The sequence below is a fragment of the Ursus americanus genome, chromosome 16, assembly GCF_024610735.1.
Source record: "Ursus americanus isolate L20-20 chromosome 16, mUrsAme1.1.p, whole genome shotgun sequence".
Classification (NCBI taxonomy): Eukaryota; Metazoa; Chordata; class Mammalia; order Carnivora; family Ursidae; genus Ursus; species Ursus americanus.
The window spans coordinates 42,615,361-42,631,573 of NC_142142.1; the positions used below are offsets into that span (position 1 = coordinate 42,615,361).

Sequence of the window (16,213 nt, forward strand, 5' to 3'; positions counted from 1 at the left end):
CCCTTCCCATCTCTGTGCTACTCTCCCCCACTATCAGGCAGGCCTTTTCCTGGTCCCAGAGCTCCTTCAGACTCCCAGGAGTTCTAAGCTGCAGATCCACTAGGGAGCAGCAGCATTTAAAACGAGAGGGGAGAGAGCATCGCCTAACACAGGAAGGAACTGGTGTGATGTCTCTAGTGCCCTGTTACCCAGTGGGTGCCTGCTCGCGCTTCCCACAGGAAGGAGAATTTAGGGTTAGTGGCAGAGACACTGGGACTTTTCAGATCACAGCACTTACGCAACCTGCCTTTTTTAAGGCGAAGGCCAGCTCTGTTGGAGCGGTTTCGAAATCCCTCCTTCAGCCGTTCAGAACCGGCTGTCTCTCAGCTTCCTCCTTTCCTCTAGATTGAGCAATGCCCACACCCAGTGCGGGAGGACAGGGCCAGGAGAACGGAATCTCTCCGTCCAAGAGAGTCTCCAGTCTGGGACCAGGAAACCAGGGAGCGAGCAGGGATGGAGCCCCTCCCTGTCTATCCTATTAACCAGCTGTTTGGGTTTTTGTTCACCATTTCAATATATAATCAGGGAGGCCTTATTCTGTGTCTTGCCTTTTCGTTTCCCTTCCCCCTGGCCGCTCCCCCGGTCACCTCTAGAGACAGGAGTGTGTGTTCCAGATTCTAACTTCATTGCATTAGCAAAAATAAAATAAAGCCTATGTCCCCCCATGGAAACAAAAGTGTCCCAGCGAAAGGTTAGTCTAAATAACAAATTAAGTGAAAACATGATAGCAGAGTGGCTTATTATGGGCTGTATGAATAGCAAAATAACCAGACAAGGTAATAGTTCAGCATGAAAAATGTGCTGTCATTTTTGATTCATGCTTTTCCCGATGCCTGTGTGAGCCTTTACCCACGGTGGGAACGAGCTTGGCGTTACTGAGGCAGGGCTGGGAGAGCTGACACACTCCCTCCTAAGAGTTGTTTCTCTTGGGATACAGGGTGGGGAAGAAGAGTCAGTGGTTCAAGCAGCACTGTAATGAATTTTTTTTTTAATTAATAGGCTTTGTTTCTTAGAGCAGTTTTAGATTTACATGAAAATTGGAACAGAAAGTACACATAGTCCCATATTTCCCCTGTTATTAGCATCTTGCATTAGTAGGATATATTTCTTACTACTGATAATCCAATACTGATATTATTAATTTAAGTCCCTGATTTATGTTAGGGTTTACTCTTTGCGTCATACAGTTCTATGGGTTTTGCCAAATGTGTAACGTCGCATATTCACCATTACTGTATCGCACAGCATAGTTTCAGTGCCCTAAAAAATCCCCTGTGCTCCACCCGTTCATTCCTCCCTCCAAACCCCCAAGTGCTGGCAACCGCGAATCTTTGTATACCTCTGTGGTTTTGCTTTTTCCAGAATGCCGCATAGTTGGAATCGTACAATATATAACCTTTTCAGATTGGCTTCTTTCCCTTAGCAATATACATTTACGCTCCTCCATGTCCTTTCATGACTTGAGAGCTCATTTCTTTTCAGTGCTGCAATACTCCATTGTCTCGATATGCCATCATTTGTTTATCCATTCACCTGTTGAAGGACATCTTGGTCGACTGCCGTGTTTGACAGTTATGGGGGGAAAGGGCAGCTATCGACATTTGTGTGCAGGTTTTTGTGTGGACATGACATTTCAACTCACTGCAGTGCAGTAAATACCTAAGGAGTGCCATTGTTGGATCAAATGGTCAGAGTATGTTCAGTTTCACACGAAACCGCCACTTTGTCTTCCGAAATGGGTGTACTGTTTTGCATTCCCACCGGCAGTGAGTGAGAGCTCCTGGTGCCATCCTCACCAGCATTTGGTTGTAATTTACTTCTAGACACATCCAGATGGTAATACTTTTGTACTCCTACAGACCAACATTCTGCCACATTTTCACATGTATTCCTCTTTCGATTTTTGTCCCATCCTGCAGGGAAGCTTATGTTATCCCCATTTTATAGATGAGAAAACTGAGACTCAGAAAGATTGCACAAAGAGCCCAAGGTCACATGCCAAGTGACAAGGGTAGGGGCTGGGGTCCAGCCCAAAGTCCATATTCTCTTGCTTCTATCCCACTGAACCAGCCAAGGAGATAGATGGTACCCAGGAGGGAACTATGGGGCCAGGCCAACAGACTCTACCAGGCTCTGCCAGAGCTCGATTACCCAGGAGATAGACTGAACATGTCCTACAGGCACCCGAAACATCTTTTGGATACAACTCCAGCTGTCATGACAAACATCAGAACGTCGTTGGACTTCCTCACCTCTGTATTATGTCTTAGAATTATTTGTATTTTAAAATAACATAGGCAGATATCTCTTACCCTCCCACCAGCATTAGAACCTCAGTTATTAGAAATGCATTCATTTAGGCCTTTATATAACTTCCCAGATTTTTCAATAAGCCCCTATTAAAATACAGGTACTGGTTGACAGTGAAGAGAAGCAACGTGCATTCGGATTGCAAATTCATTCACGGGAGAGCTCAGCTGCGCAGAGGAGCTGGAGTTATTCATACCTGCCTGTTCCTTATCTGAACTTCTCATGGGCAGGCGTTCGGTCCACTCCAGTACACTCCGTCCAGTGTAATAATCTACACATTTCCCTTAGTTAATTCTCCGCCTCTTTGGGTGACATTGTTTAGTCTTTCAAATTGTGCCCTCTTCTGCAACTCCTCCCTCTCACACCTTTGGGGAAAGACTCACACTGGCCTTGCACTGCTTTTTCCAGGTGGGGCAGGTCACTGCTGGTGAGCAATGATGTGCGGCTGGGGCACGTGAGGCTTCCGCGGAGCCCCTTGGTGGTAACTGGGGCTGGTCTAGCTCGCTGTCATCTGTCTCCCCTTCTCTCCTTCTCCCTCAGCCTCTGGCCTTGATTCAGCGTCCATGTCCAGGGGGATTCAGGGAGGCTTGAAAGGCAAAGTCAACTCTCCCTCAGCCCGACCTGGGGTCTGGTGGCGTTGCCCAGGACGGTCGGGGGACACTCTCCTCAGATCCCTCTGCCTACGAAGGGCTTGGCTCCAGTCTCCTGTCCCCACTCTCTCATTTCCATAAATGCCCTACGAATTCATTGCTTTTGAAAGAAGGCCAAGAAAAGGAAATAGATCTGCATGCTATGTACAATTTTCCGCAAATCCCGTAAACATCGGGAGTGGCTGGGCTTGCATTTCCCACGAGCTAAAGCCCAGATGAAACTCCTGTGAGCAGAAGCCTGGTGAGTTGGTTGCTGGCTGCATTCAACCCGGACCAGGGAGGAGGAATTGCAATTTTTATTATAACACTTTCTGCTCTCCCTTTAGGATTTAATACCTGAACTATTTCCCGTCTCATCAGGTCAACAGATAACAACAAAATTGTCAGTACAGCCCCCCCGCCCAAAGTGAGCTCTTTCCTCCGTAAGAGGTTTCCTAGCCACAGACCTTTCTTCTGAAGCAGACAGACAGCTCTCAGAAGGCAATTTCTGATCTTTTGTTCACAGAGATGGCTTTTCCCTCACCATCCTAGCAATAGACAGAGGCCATTCCAGGGACCTCTCATTTTTTTTCCTCCCAAACCTAACAAGTTAGCTCATTTTCATTTGCATTCTCATTTGTGAATCCTCCACACCACCTGATTTAGTCAGTATGCTATTTTATTCATAATTTTTAAAAGAACACAGGCCGTTTCTAAGCAGAGCACAATAGGCATTGTTCTTGTTTATGAAGTTTCCATCCATCACTTGCCCCTCTGGGAGCAGGAGTGGGAACGGGAGACGGTGGCAAAGCCCAGCTGGTGGTGGAGACAGAGAAGGATGGCAGAAGAGCGCCCCCTACCCGCACCGAGTCCCCAGGGCTCCCCCCGCATCTGGGCTCAGGTTTGAAATCACTCTTTCCTCTGACTCGTTGGCGATGATGTGTGCTCTGAATTTATTCCTTCGTTCATACGCTGTTTAGCTTAAACTCGGGCTCAGTGTAACACATGCCAAAACAATAGGAAACAATAGTTAATCCAATGGTTGGGGTGTTCGTATTATAGGTTTTTCTCTTTTTTTTCCTTAAGCATGACTCGAGCACTAGCTGTGTGCTAGGGGTTGTGCTATTGGATCCTTACAATAATCCTGTGAGTTAGATGTTTCTAGACTCATTTTATAGAGGAAGAAACTGAGCCTTTGCAAGTTGAAGTCCTGTGATCAGTGGCATCAGATGAATCAGGGGCGAGCCTCTTGCCATGACTGTAAGGCTACAGCTTCTCATGGGGAATCTAAGACTCTGGGCTTTTCCTTCAGTTATCCACCCATTCTTTCATCCGTTCATCATCCAACATACGTTTACTGAGCATGTAGACCAAGTCTGTTCAGTTAACCAGCATCTGCCTCGGGCCAGGTGCAATGCCTGACAATCTTTGACTGAGTGGGAAGAGAGACAAGTGGACAAGTGAGAGGGTCGGTGAGAGGACAAGGAGGGGAATCAAACATGGCGCTCAGATTCCTGGCTTGAGCAGCTAGGTGGACAGAGGTTTTAGTTATGAGGATTAAGGAGACTAGAAAAGGATGTGGTCTGGAGAAAGCAATGAAAAAGAAAAAGAAGTTGGTTTGGAAGAAAGTCAATGTGAGGTGTCTGTGAGACATTCAAGGGAAGGTGTCAAATAGCCAGTTGGATATCATGGAAAGGTTTGGACTGGAGATATAAATACGGGAATCGTCAGTCACATATGATGGAATTGATGAGATTCTTGAAGAAACCACAGCATAGAAAGAGAAAGGTCACAGCCAGGGCCTTGTATCTCAGGAATGGGAAGAGGAAGACCCTACCAGGGAGACTGAGAAAAAGTCAAAAGTGAGGTGTGAGTGGAAAGCAGCAGAGTGCACTGTCCCTGAAGAGAAATGCATTTCGACAAGTTGGGAGGAAGCGACTGTATGGAACGTTTCCTAGACCTAAACAAGATGGAGACAGAGGTAGATAGACTCAAGACTTGGCAACTTCAAGGCTGGCAATGATCTTGACAAGAACACGTTTTTGTAACCATAGGGTATAAAGCAGAAAAGGTAGGTTCGTGTGTGAATGGGAGGAGGCAGAGTGGAGCTCCCGTGTATACCCAGCTTTTTCCAGAAGTTTGTTTGCGAAGTATGCAGAGGAATGGGATGATGGCTAGAATAATGTGCAAGATTTCAAGAGTGGGAGATCATTGAGTATGGGTTGGCTTGCTTTTTGCCTAATGGGTATGATGCAGGGAAGAGAGAAAGAGTTTCAGGATGCAAGACAGGGAGGAGATAATTTAAGGAATCCTTGAGAAGGCAGGAGATGAAACACAGAGCACGTGGTGAAGAACTGGCTTTTGCCATGAGACACTAAATATAAGTGGATGGAAGAAAAAGATGGATGCAGAGATAGGTTTGTAGATCTGGCGGCACAAATATCTCGTTTCTTCATAAAGTAGGGGAGTCATCAGCATTTAACAAACCTATGTGAAGGGTCTGCTTAGCCCTGGGGATGGAGAGCAGTCACTGCCCCTAAAGAGTTCATGGTCACATGGGGGGGATAGGCACCTCTATTACACCCTCATTACATGATCGAGTTTCTCGCAGGATGTGGAGTGCAGGGGAACAGCACCACCCAGGCCATCCTAGGGTCAAAGAAAGCTTTTTGGTGTGCCTGGCAGGGTGCCCAGCCTCCCACACTAATAAGTGCTTGATCGATGTCATTCTTCGTTGATAACGATTATTTAGAATTCTGATTTTCTATGAACGGAGGTCATGCTTTGGGAACTGAGGTCTACAAAACAGCTCATTATCTCTCCCTTCTCTTCCTATGCCACTGACAGTCTACCTCAGATGGAACTCCGACCATCTCCAGATCAACACAGTCAGTTCCTTTGATAGTGATTGTAAATCCGTTGGGGTCAATAAGGTGCAGAACCGGAGATGATGAATCCAGTAGGGCTAAGGATGGCTTTTAACCCAAACATCACAGAAACTACAGTGTTGCATGGCAGAACGTAGGTCCTCCCTCCATTCTTAAATGTGGCCCCTCCAGGTACGCCGGACTCCGTGTCTCCCTCCAGCCCAACATCCCCCAGAAGGGTTATGCTGTCCCCTTGGATCTCTTCGACAAGAGTGTTGGCACACTGTGGAGCTCCTGCTAGGGAAAGGCCAGGGGAGGCAAGAGAGGGAGCCCAGCCCCACCTCAGTCTCAAAGCCAAGGGCCCCAGACCCTGAAGAAATGCAGACTGCAATTTGCACACCCTGTGTGGGGCAGCGCAGTGAGCAGAATCAGTCATAGGCCGGCGAGTGGGAGTGGAAGCCCAATGAGACCAAAATGGGTGCTAACAACCCAGGATCTGCAGAGCAGCCCTGGGAGTGGCCATAAGACCAGGAAAGAGGGGCACCTGGGTGGCTCAGTCGGTTAAGCGTCTGCCTTCGTTCGGCTCGGGTTGTGATCTTGGGGTCCTGGGATGGAGCCCTGAGTGGGGCTCCCCCTTCAGCAGGGAGCCTGCTTCTCCCTCTCCCTCTGCCCTTCCCCCTTGCCTGTACTCCCTCTTGCTCTCTCTCAAGTGAATAAAATCGTAAAAAAAAAAAAAAAAAAAAAAAAGAATGAAAAAGAAATTTCTCACCTTTCCCAGCCCCAACTCCACCCCTCCACTGCCTCGCACGCACAGTGCCTAGCAAGGTGTTAGGTGCTAGGGGAGGCAGACTATTGCCAAGGCTGCAAGTATGGGCTCTGGGGCCCGACTGCCACGTCTATTACAGGTCAACTGTGGCAGCTCTTGACCTCTCGCTTCAGTTTTCCATCTGTAAAATGGGGTTGAGGAAGATGATGATGATAAGAGTGGCTATGTCATCGGATTGTTCAAAGGAGGAAATAGAACAGTTCCTGGCACCTAGGAGATACTTAATAAATAAACCTGGATAAATGCAGAGAGGAGGATTTGTTGGGGCAGACCTGCTGCCATTGTTAGAAGACAATCCGGTGAGGCCAATTCATCAGGAGTTCTCCCTTCTAAGGCAAGCTGTCTCCGCTGGCTGAGCGGATGGCAGGCTCAGAAACAAAGGCCCAGGCGAGAGCATTTGTGCTTCACTGGGCGGTGAAAGGAAAAAGAAATAACAAGAAGCAAGTTGATTGTATTCCTGAGACCGGCTGTCCAAGCCGCACGGGTCCCTTCCGCCAAACTGAGGAGCTAAAAGAACATTTACATTCATTAAAAATTTATCTTTCCAGGAAAAAAGGACCAGTCTTCTTTTCCTCTCATGAAAACCATGAAAAGAAGATTCTAGAAGTTGGCACAAAAAGTTGGGTCTCCCTTCTTTAGCTTTGGAAGGAAAAACGGTGGGGAAATTCTGTTGTGTGTTTGGGGTGCGTGTATGTTTACTGGGGTGGGGTTGGTTTGAATTAATCCTTCTTCGCATTTGGCAAGGATCGGAATTATGTGAGTAGCAGACACCATAAGGCCACTGGCCCTTGCGATATGACTAATCGTGCCAACTCCCCACACATTAAGCAAGCTGTTTGCTTGTGGTCCACACATTGCAAATCAAAGAGAATCCTGAGAACATGAACAATGGGGGGCGATAAAACGTGGGTTGATTGGTTCCATTATTCCATCATTCTGTCATTCATTACATCAGCTGTCCTCTCCTGTGAGTGGCCCCCTGGCTCAGCTAAAATTACATCTGGCCCATCTTCCTACCGATAATGTAACTGGCCTGCCCCCCACCCCGCCCCGTGCTGGCCCTTTCCTTGCTTTTAATGTGGATAAAAGCCCAAAGCCCACCATGCTGCATCAGCCAAAATTTCCTCTAACTGCAAATGGGGGCATACAGAGAGAGCCACCACCTCTCCCTTCAGACCCCCACTCACAAAAACACCTGCTACTGATTGCTCATTCAGAACGACCGCTCCATTTCCTGCCCTCCTTTCCTACTAGCCTCCCATCACCACCAGCCGCCCATCCAGGAGCTGCACCCTAATTAGGGAATCAAGCTTGGCCCTCATCGACGGTGCCCTGCAAGCTGGACCGGCCCAACTAGGGCTCCATCGCTTCAGCCCGAGGAGCCCGGAGGTGGGGGTCACTGGCATGGGGTGAAGCAGGGCATCTGCTCCTTGGCTGCCCGGCCGTGAGCAGCGTGCAAGCCTGGAGTTGGCCAGCTTCCCCCATTGAGCCTAGCTTGACAGAACCCCACTCACTTTGATATGGAAAAGGCCCCCAAACCTGATCCTGGAGGAAGTCAGTATGTCTGTGTTGGGAAAGCATCAAGCCATTCTTGCGCAGGCTGTGTTTCTGGGGAGGTTATTAATTTTTATTAAGGTTCTTTTATTATCGATGGCCATTATTATGTTTTTCTACACATACAGTGGAACCCCTTTCTACTCTTCATACGCATTGGGGGATGACAGGACTTGACATATTTTTAAAATAATTTCTTCCATTAGGATGCAATATTACCACATCATAGAAAATTTGGAAAGTAGAGAAAAGGAAAAAGAATCAACTCAAATCCCACCAGTCTAATACAAACACTGTTAGCATTTTGGTGAATTTCCTTTGAGTCTTTTTCTTATGCATATTTTAACATAGTGGTAATTATCTTTACTTATATTTTTTTATCTTCCCCCTTTTTTCACTTAGCGTAGCTATCATATGCAATTCTCATATTATATAATTCTCATAAACAATCATTTTAAGGGTTCCATAATATTCCATCAAGTGCTATGAACCATAATTTGTTTAACCATTTCTTAACTGTTGAATACTTAGCCTGTTTTTGCTATTACACTTATAGATTTTTTGGTGTGTAGAATAATTTTCTTAGAATAGATCGACAAAAGTGGGATTATAGAGTCAGAGAGTCTGAATGTGTTTTTCACTGCTGATACACACGGCCGAATCGCTTTCTAATTCATGTTCTAGTCTAACCATATTCCACAGGCTTTTTTGTCAGCATTGTTGCTTTAGTTTTGGGGGTCATATGACCCCTGCATTGCACTGATATGTTGACGCTCTGGACAATCTTGCCCCTTACCAAAAGGGCCCTTTTTACTCCCCTAGAATGCTTCACACCATAGGGCACTTATTGGACAAGGAAGGAACAAATGGGTCCCCTCGCCATGCTGGAGGGAAAGGCAGACTTGGGAAGAAACATATCAGTGCCTTTCTCTGTTTGGGTGAAAAGCAGAAAATTAATGTTGGACTTGTCATGCATAGCTCAAAATGATTGTTTTTGCTGTATTAAGAGATTTTCTTACAGAGATCCACCTGGCTAGCTGTCACAGGGCCACATGTAAATAATGAAAAACAACTCTCTGAGGACAAAGCCTGGAAGGATTCTTCTACTTCCCACCACCCCTGCCGCCCCACCTCCCACACTCACACTCAGTGGATTTGGTATAAGAGTCTCCCCCTACTTATCTTTGTGAGCAGAATAGAAGTTGAAAATGCCTTTTCCATAGGAACATCAACTTCTTTGACACACCTGGCTTTTCTACCTCCAAACAGGGAAGAAGTCAGAGCTATAATTCTCCAGGTTTGGAAAGCAGTACTTTCTTGAAGATGAATCTATTGACCATTGGTGGCTCATGATGTTTCCCCTGGAAATTCATAGGTGATCCCTGTAGTGTACCCATTTATGATGCAACTGACTATTCTTTTGTTCTTAGCACAAATTAGTGCTATGTTCAGAGGCAGGATAAGTGCAAGACAAAATGATAATAGAGGGTAATTTTCACTTTAGGATTGCCACACGAGGTTGTACAGGTTGTTCACTGCACAAGAGCACCAGGCTGGTGGGAGAAAGGAAGTAGAGTAAGTTGAGGTTGATACTTGGCTTACTAAAAAGATTGGTACTCAGCCACTATTCAATTCACATACCCTAGCATGAGGCAATGTCCACTTATTACTATTATTCTCGGAGTACCATTTTTTAGAATGAACTTTTTGTTTGAGAACAGTTTTAAACTCACAGAAAAGTTGCAGAATAGAACGGGGGTTTCCCATATACCCCACACCCAGTTTCCTCTATGGTTAATATCTTACATTTGTATGGTACACTTGTTACCATTAATGGATCAATATCAATACATCATTATTATTAACTGAAGTCTATAGTTGATTCATCTGTACTTCATCCAGGATACCACATTGTCTCCTTGGGCTCTCCTTGACCGTGACACTTTCTTAGATTCTGTTTGTTTCTGATGACCTTGCCCGTTTTGAAGAGTACTGGTCAGGTCAGGTATCTTGTAGAATGTCCCTCGCCTGGGATTTGTCTGATATTTTCTCATGATTTAGACTGGGGTGATGGGTTTGGGGGAAGACCACAAAGGTAAAGTGCTGTTTTGATCCCATCATATCATGGGTACATTCTACCACTGTAATTTGTCACTGTGGAGGTTAAGGTTGATCACCTGGCTGAGGCCACGTTTGTTGGGTTTCTCCACCATAAAGTACTCTTTTTCCCACTTGGCCTATTGCTTTAGAAGCCGTCACTCTGTGCAGCCCGTATTTAAGGAGTAGGGAGTTGCGCTCTACCTCCCCAAGGGCAGACTATCCACAGAAACTATTTGGAATTTTCTGCACTGGAAATTTGTCTATTCTCCTCTACTTATTTTTGTACTTATTTGTGTATTTATCCAATCAGTTATTTACACTATGAGTCCATACTGTAGCCACATGTCAGTATGGTCTTAAGGATATTTATTTTATACTTTGGGTTATAATCCACCACTACTTTATTTATTCTGTTGTTCACATTGTTAAATCTTTGGACATCGGGAGGTCTTTCAGTTGGCTTCTGGGCCTTTGGTTTATGCCCCATCATTGTGGGGGTTTTTTGGACTTTATTGAATGGTGTCCCCCAAACAAAATATGCTGAAGTCCTAACCCCTGATACCTCAGAGAATAACCTTGGTTTGTAATAGGGTTGTTGTAGATATAACCAGTTAAGAGGAAGCTGTACTGGAGTAGGGTAGCCAGTTAATGCAGTGTGACTAGTGTACTTATAAGAAGAAGAGAAAGGGGCACCTGGATGGCTCAGTCTGTTCAGTATCTGACTCTTTTTTTTTTTTTAAGATTTTTATTTATTTATTCGACAGAGAGAGAGACAGCCAGCGAGAGAGGGAACACAAGCAGGGGGAGTGGGAGAGGAAGAAGCAGGCTCATAGCAGAGGAGCCTGATACGGGGCTCGATCCCAGAACTCCGGGATCACGCCCTGAGCTGAAGGCAGACGCTCAATGACTGTGCCACCCAGGCACCCCAAGTATCTGACTCTTGATCAGGTCATGATCTCAGAGTCCTGGGATTGAGCCCCGTGTAAGGCTTCCTGCTGAATTCGGAGCCTGCTTGTCCCTCTCCCTCTGCTCCTCCCCACACTGTCTCTGTCTCTCTCTCTCTCTCAAATAAATAAATAATCTTTTTTTAAAAAGAAGAAGAAGAAGAGAGAGACACAAGGAGAAGATGTACGTGTGGTGACAGAGACAAGAGATTGGGGTGACGTATCTACAAGCCAAGGAACACCAAAGGTTGCCTATAAACACTGGCAACTAGGAAGAGGCAGGGAGGGAGTCTCCCTTACAGGTTTCAGAGGAAACATGGCCCTGCTAACACCTTAATTTTGGACTTCTGCCCTCTAGAACTACGGGACGATCAATTCCTACTGTTTTAAGCCACCCAATTTGTAGATTATTACGGTAGCTCTAGGAAACTAACACAGAACACTCCCTTATTTTCTAGCACTGCAAGATGCTCTAGGCTTCTCTTGTATGTGACTTCCCTCAGTCCTAGAATCAGCCACTTCTTCCAAGGATCCCTGGCTCCTTCTGTTAGATAACGGTATTAGAAACCAAAATCTGGACGCTAGGTGTGCTTTTTTGCCACTGGAGTGTTGTTGCTTCTAGGCCTTCCCAAAAGACAGAGAAAGGAGATATGTGTGTGAGCTAGCCCTCAAATATATGTATTATCTATAAATATTTTATATGTAACATCTGTATCTATATTAAGCACAACATATATTTATACTGATATCTCTAGCTCTAATCCATCACCACTTTCTAGCCACCTCCTTTTGCTTATCTGTAACTTTTACTCCAACAGTGAGAAACCTCGTTTCTACCATCCATCCACCACTCACCTAATTGTCCAACTCCATTGTACAAATATAACAGATCAGAATTGTTAACGGGGGGATTCTTTTTAAATTCACACAAAAGATGCTGTATGGACTAGTAACATCTCTGCATCCCCCCCCAAACGGCATTTGCTCCCTGCAACCTCTCTACTCCTCCCCCCTCCCTCATCTTCTCTAGCATCAAACCTAGTCTCTCAAAAGGATCTGTTGTTAACTGGTTATTGATACCTTCACACTAGTCAGAATAAGCAAGGCTAAGTACAGGAAGACATGAACGTCAAAACCTCAGCTTTGCTAAGCATGACAAAGATTTATTTCTTATTCACATCAGAATCTCATTCAGTGTGGGCACCTTCCTCCACCTCTGGCTTTATCATTTTGAATTTATGGCCTGCAAGGTGGGGACAGGAGAAGAAGAGAGAGCGGAAAGATTTGGCAAGACATTTTATTTTATTTTATTTATTTTTTTTTTTAAAGATTTTATTTATTTATTCGACAGAGATAGAGACAGACAGCGAGAGAGGGAACACAAGCAGGGGGAGTGGGAGAGAAAGAAGCAGGCTCATAGCGGAAGAGCCTGATGTGGGGCTTGATCTTGTAACGCCGGGATCACGCCCGGAGCCGAAGGCAGACGCTTAACCGCTGTGCCACCCAGGCGCCCCTGGCAAGACATTTTAAAGACCCAGACCTGGAAGTCACCTATCTTCCTTCAGCCCATGTGCCTATGGCCAGAACTGTCCCATGGCCTGAAGCTAGTTTGGGAAGGCCAGGCATGGGAGTCTCCCTGCAAGCTCAGGAAACAATGAACCAATCACTGAGCTCATGGCAGCATCCGTGCCTTAATCTCTGTGCGAATTTTGGTGAATGTGTTCACTCTCCCCAAATCAATTTTACTCTAAGTTTTCTTTTAACTTGGTAACAAAAAAAGGACTTGTTTCTAATGAAGGAATTTTAAACAAGGGAGAAGAGAGAGGGTGGTCTAGGAAATCTTTTTAGTGCCTCATCCCGTAAAACCTCTATCACGGAGGCAGATTTTTTTTTCTACTAATACATAAGGTCAAACTTCTTGTGATATTTGATTTTTTTAAAAGCTCCATCACTTACTGATGACTCATCCAAAGCAGCTCTACAATCCACTTTCATTCCCCAGAGCGAAGGTGACAAACGTAAGCGGGTGGGCCAGGTGGGTCATGGAGCCCTTTGGCGTCCTTGCATGATGCGGGAGCCGGAAGGAGGTGGGGAGCACCACTCAAGGACACCTTCCTTCACATGATTTCTGGTGTGCTGTAGGAGAACCAAAGTTTTTAACAGAAAAGAAGTGAGCCCCTTTCTTCATAAAATTTGAGTCCCAGGAGAAACCTTAAAAATGAGGTCTAAATAATTTTTAACGACATGGAATTCTTATGATAAGCGAACATTAAGGGGGAGAAAAAGTGTGAGACAAAACTATACACACAGTATGATTTCACTCTGCAATATACTATGTACAGAGAAAGCAGAATATACCAAAATACTAGCGATGGTTTTCGCTGGGCAGTACAGTAATAGGTGTTTTTAATGATCTCATTTAGACGTTTACGTATTTTCCAAGTTTTCTGGACTGAATATACATGACCTTTAGAATATGAAAAGGAACGCTTAGAAAAAATTTAAAAGATGCCCAATCCAATTCCCCTCCCCCATCATCGGTATGGGGAAACCGAGGCACAGAGAGATTAAATGATTTTTTCAACATCACACAGACATGAAATTGAAAGATCAGGAGTCAAAGTGGCAGCATAGACCTAGTTCTTCTCCACAGCTCCCTTTAGAGAGTATAGCAAACGTAGGCTCAGCCCTGGGGGAACGCACACCCACGCCACACACACATCCACACACACCCCTGTTCACTGCCATCCCAAACTTCCAGAGTCAAAAAAAAAAAAAACCATTTCTGGACCCTCCCTCTATTTTAGCCCAGAGGCCTGGGAGCTCTTGCAGTCTCTGATAAGGGGAAAGGAACTTTTAGTTAGCATCTGAGCTAGGCAGGCACCATGCTGAAAGTTTATAACTCGCTGAGACCTGATAATAAGAGCAGGAAAAGGAGGATAGGGAGAGGATAGCTAGTATTTGAACTCACAACAAACTAAGCCATAAGGCTGCTTCATCCCCATTCTATAGATGAAGAAACTGAGGCACACCCAAGACCACCAGAGCTAGGATGCAGACTTATCCCAGGCTTTCTGGCCAAAGGTCCTCATGGGTCCATCAGTACGTTACTGGTACAATGTTTCGGGTGCCCATTAAAACTCCATTTAGGGGCACCTGGGTGGCTCAATCAGTTAAGCTCTGCCTTAGGCTCAGGTCACGATGGCAGGGGTCCTGGAATGGAGCCCCACCTCCAGTTCCCTGCTCAGCAGGGAGTCTGCCTCTCCCTCTGCCCCGCCCCCTGCATCGTGCTCACTCTCTCACATCCTCTCTGTCTATGTCTCTGTCTCTCAAATAAATAAATAAAATCTTTTTAAAAAATAAAATAAAATAAAAGCCCCATATAAATTTGTGGACTGCATGTAAAAACCACAGATTGTACCCTCTGCCTGGGATTTTGGTAGGCTCTCAAACCTCACCCCGGAAACACCTGTCAGCTTAGCACAGATGGCGTGGCCTGCGTCCCGAGGTGATAGATAAGATGCCAGATGTGGACATCTGGCCACTTCTGGGTACCCGTTTACCTTTGTACAGGACATCCCCCTAGCTTGACGCCCTGTCAGAAGGCTGCTCGGGAAAGATATATACTGATGAGAAATCTCAGCCCCCAAATTCATTTTTCAAAGAAGCCAAGCAAATCTGGTGATTTATTCTCTGTCATTCTGATCCCAGCATATGTTCCACATCAGGTAAGTGAGATAGAAAGGATGGTTCAGCAAACATTAAGTTAAAAGAAACCCTGTCAGGCTTCCCCCGAATAGCTGGGTTTTATTTAAAGCCACAAAGTAATTAATTACATTGAGTAAAAAGCTAAGGCTCTCTCCTGCACACCACTTCTCCAGTGTTTTCAGCAGAAGATGCTGTGCTTACACAATCGTACACACGCCCATGCTAACTTGGGTCTGCTTTTCTTCCTCGCTCTCTTCTTGTCTGCAGCTTGTCCCTATTTTCCTTTAAATCTGAATCCCTCCCTGCCTCTCTCTCTATCTGTGCTTCCGGCCCATCGTCCTTCTCGTAATCCCTTTCTCTCTCTGCCCTTCGCTGTGACTCCTGTGTCTGGTCCCGGAAGCAGAGTCGTCCCTTCCACCCATAACATGGCTTTTCCTGTCAGTGCCTTGACACCAGGCTGAGCCCTGCTTCCCCCGTCCAGCTCTGTCTCTGGTGATTGACCTAGAACTTGTTGTCTCCATCCCTGCCAGCCCGGTCTCCTCCTGAAGGTACACATGGTGGCAGAGCCCTCCGTTCAATTGATTCCATTCGATCCTAAGAAGGGAATAATGAGGCACGTGACTAGATCGTGGAACCCAGAACGTCATCTGAGTAAGAGACCACGTCATGCTGACTGCAGCTTGCTACCGTAATGACTGTTGTGGATGGAGCCCTGTAGATGGACAGATGGAAGGAAGGGAAGAAGAAACGAAGGATATGATCAGTCCATTCATACATTCGTTCAAAATCATTTATTAAGCACCTGTTGTACATACGCTAAGCTTCGTGCCAGGTGTTGAGAATATGGACATAAAGTAAAACATGGTTGTGCTTCTCAACAGTCTAGTTAGGAAGATACACCTGCAAACAAGCATTACAACAAAACAGGATACTTGTTGCAAATAGTGATTGCGCAAGATCCAAGGTCTCTAGAAGGAGACGATAACATTGCTTGGGCGGGGTAGATAGAAAAGAGCGTGAAAATAGGTTTCCCAGGAGACCTTCTGCAGACTAACAAAGTAGGAAAGGGAAACAAGAAAGAGAATAGGAAGAAGAAGAATAGCCCTGTTCAAGTCACAGAAGAATAAAGGGGTATATTCTGTTAAGATACCCGCTGGTAGGGAAGGGCGGGGCAGAGGTGAGTGGCGATGAAGCCGCAAGGTCTCAGGAGCGGGTCATGGAGCCTTAGAAGCCTTA

The 16,213-nt window shown here is 45.7% G+C and overlaps 1 protein-coding gene across 2 annotated transcripts in view; it reads left to right on the top strand.

Moving 5' to 3' along the window:
* KIRREL3 (kirre like nephrin family adhesion molecule 3) overlaps window positions 1–16,213 on the top strand; it is a 532,688-nt gene that overhangs the window by 184,940 nt on the left and 331,535 nt on the right. The gene's annotated exons all lie outside the window — the stretch shown is intronic.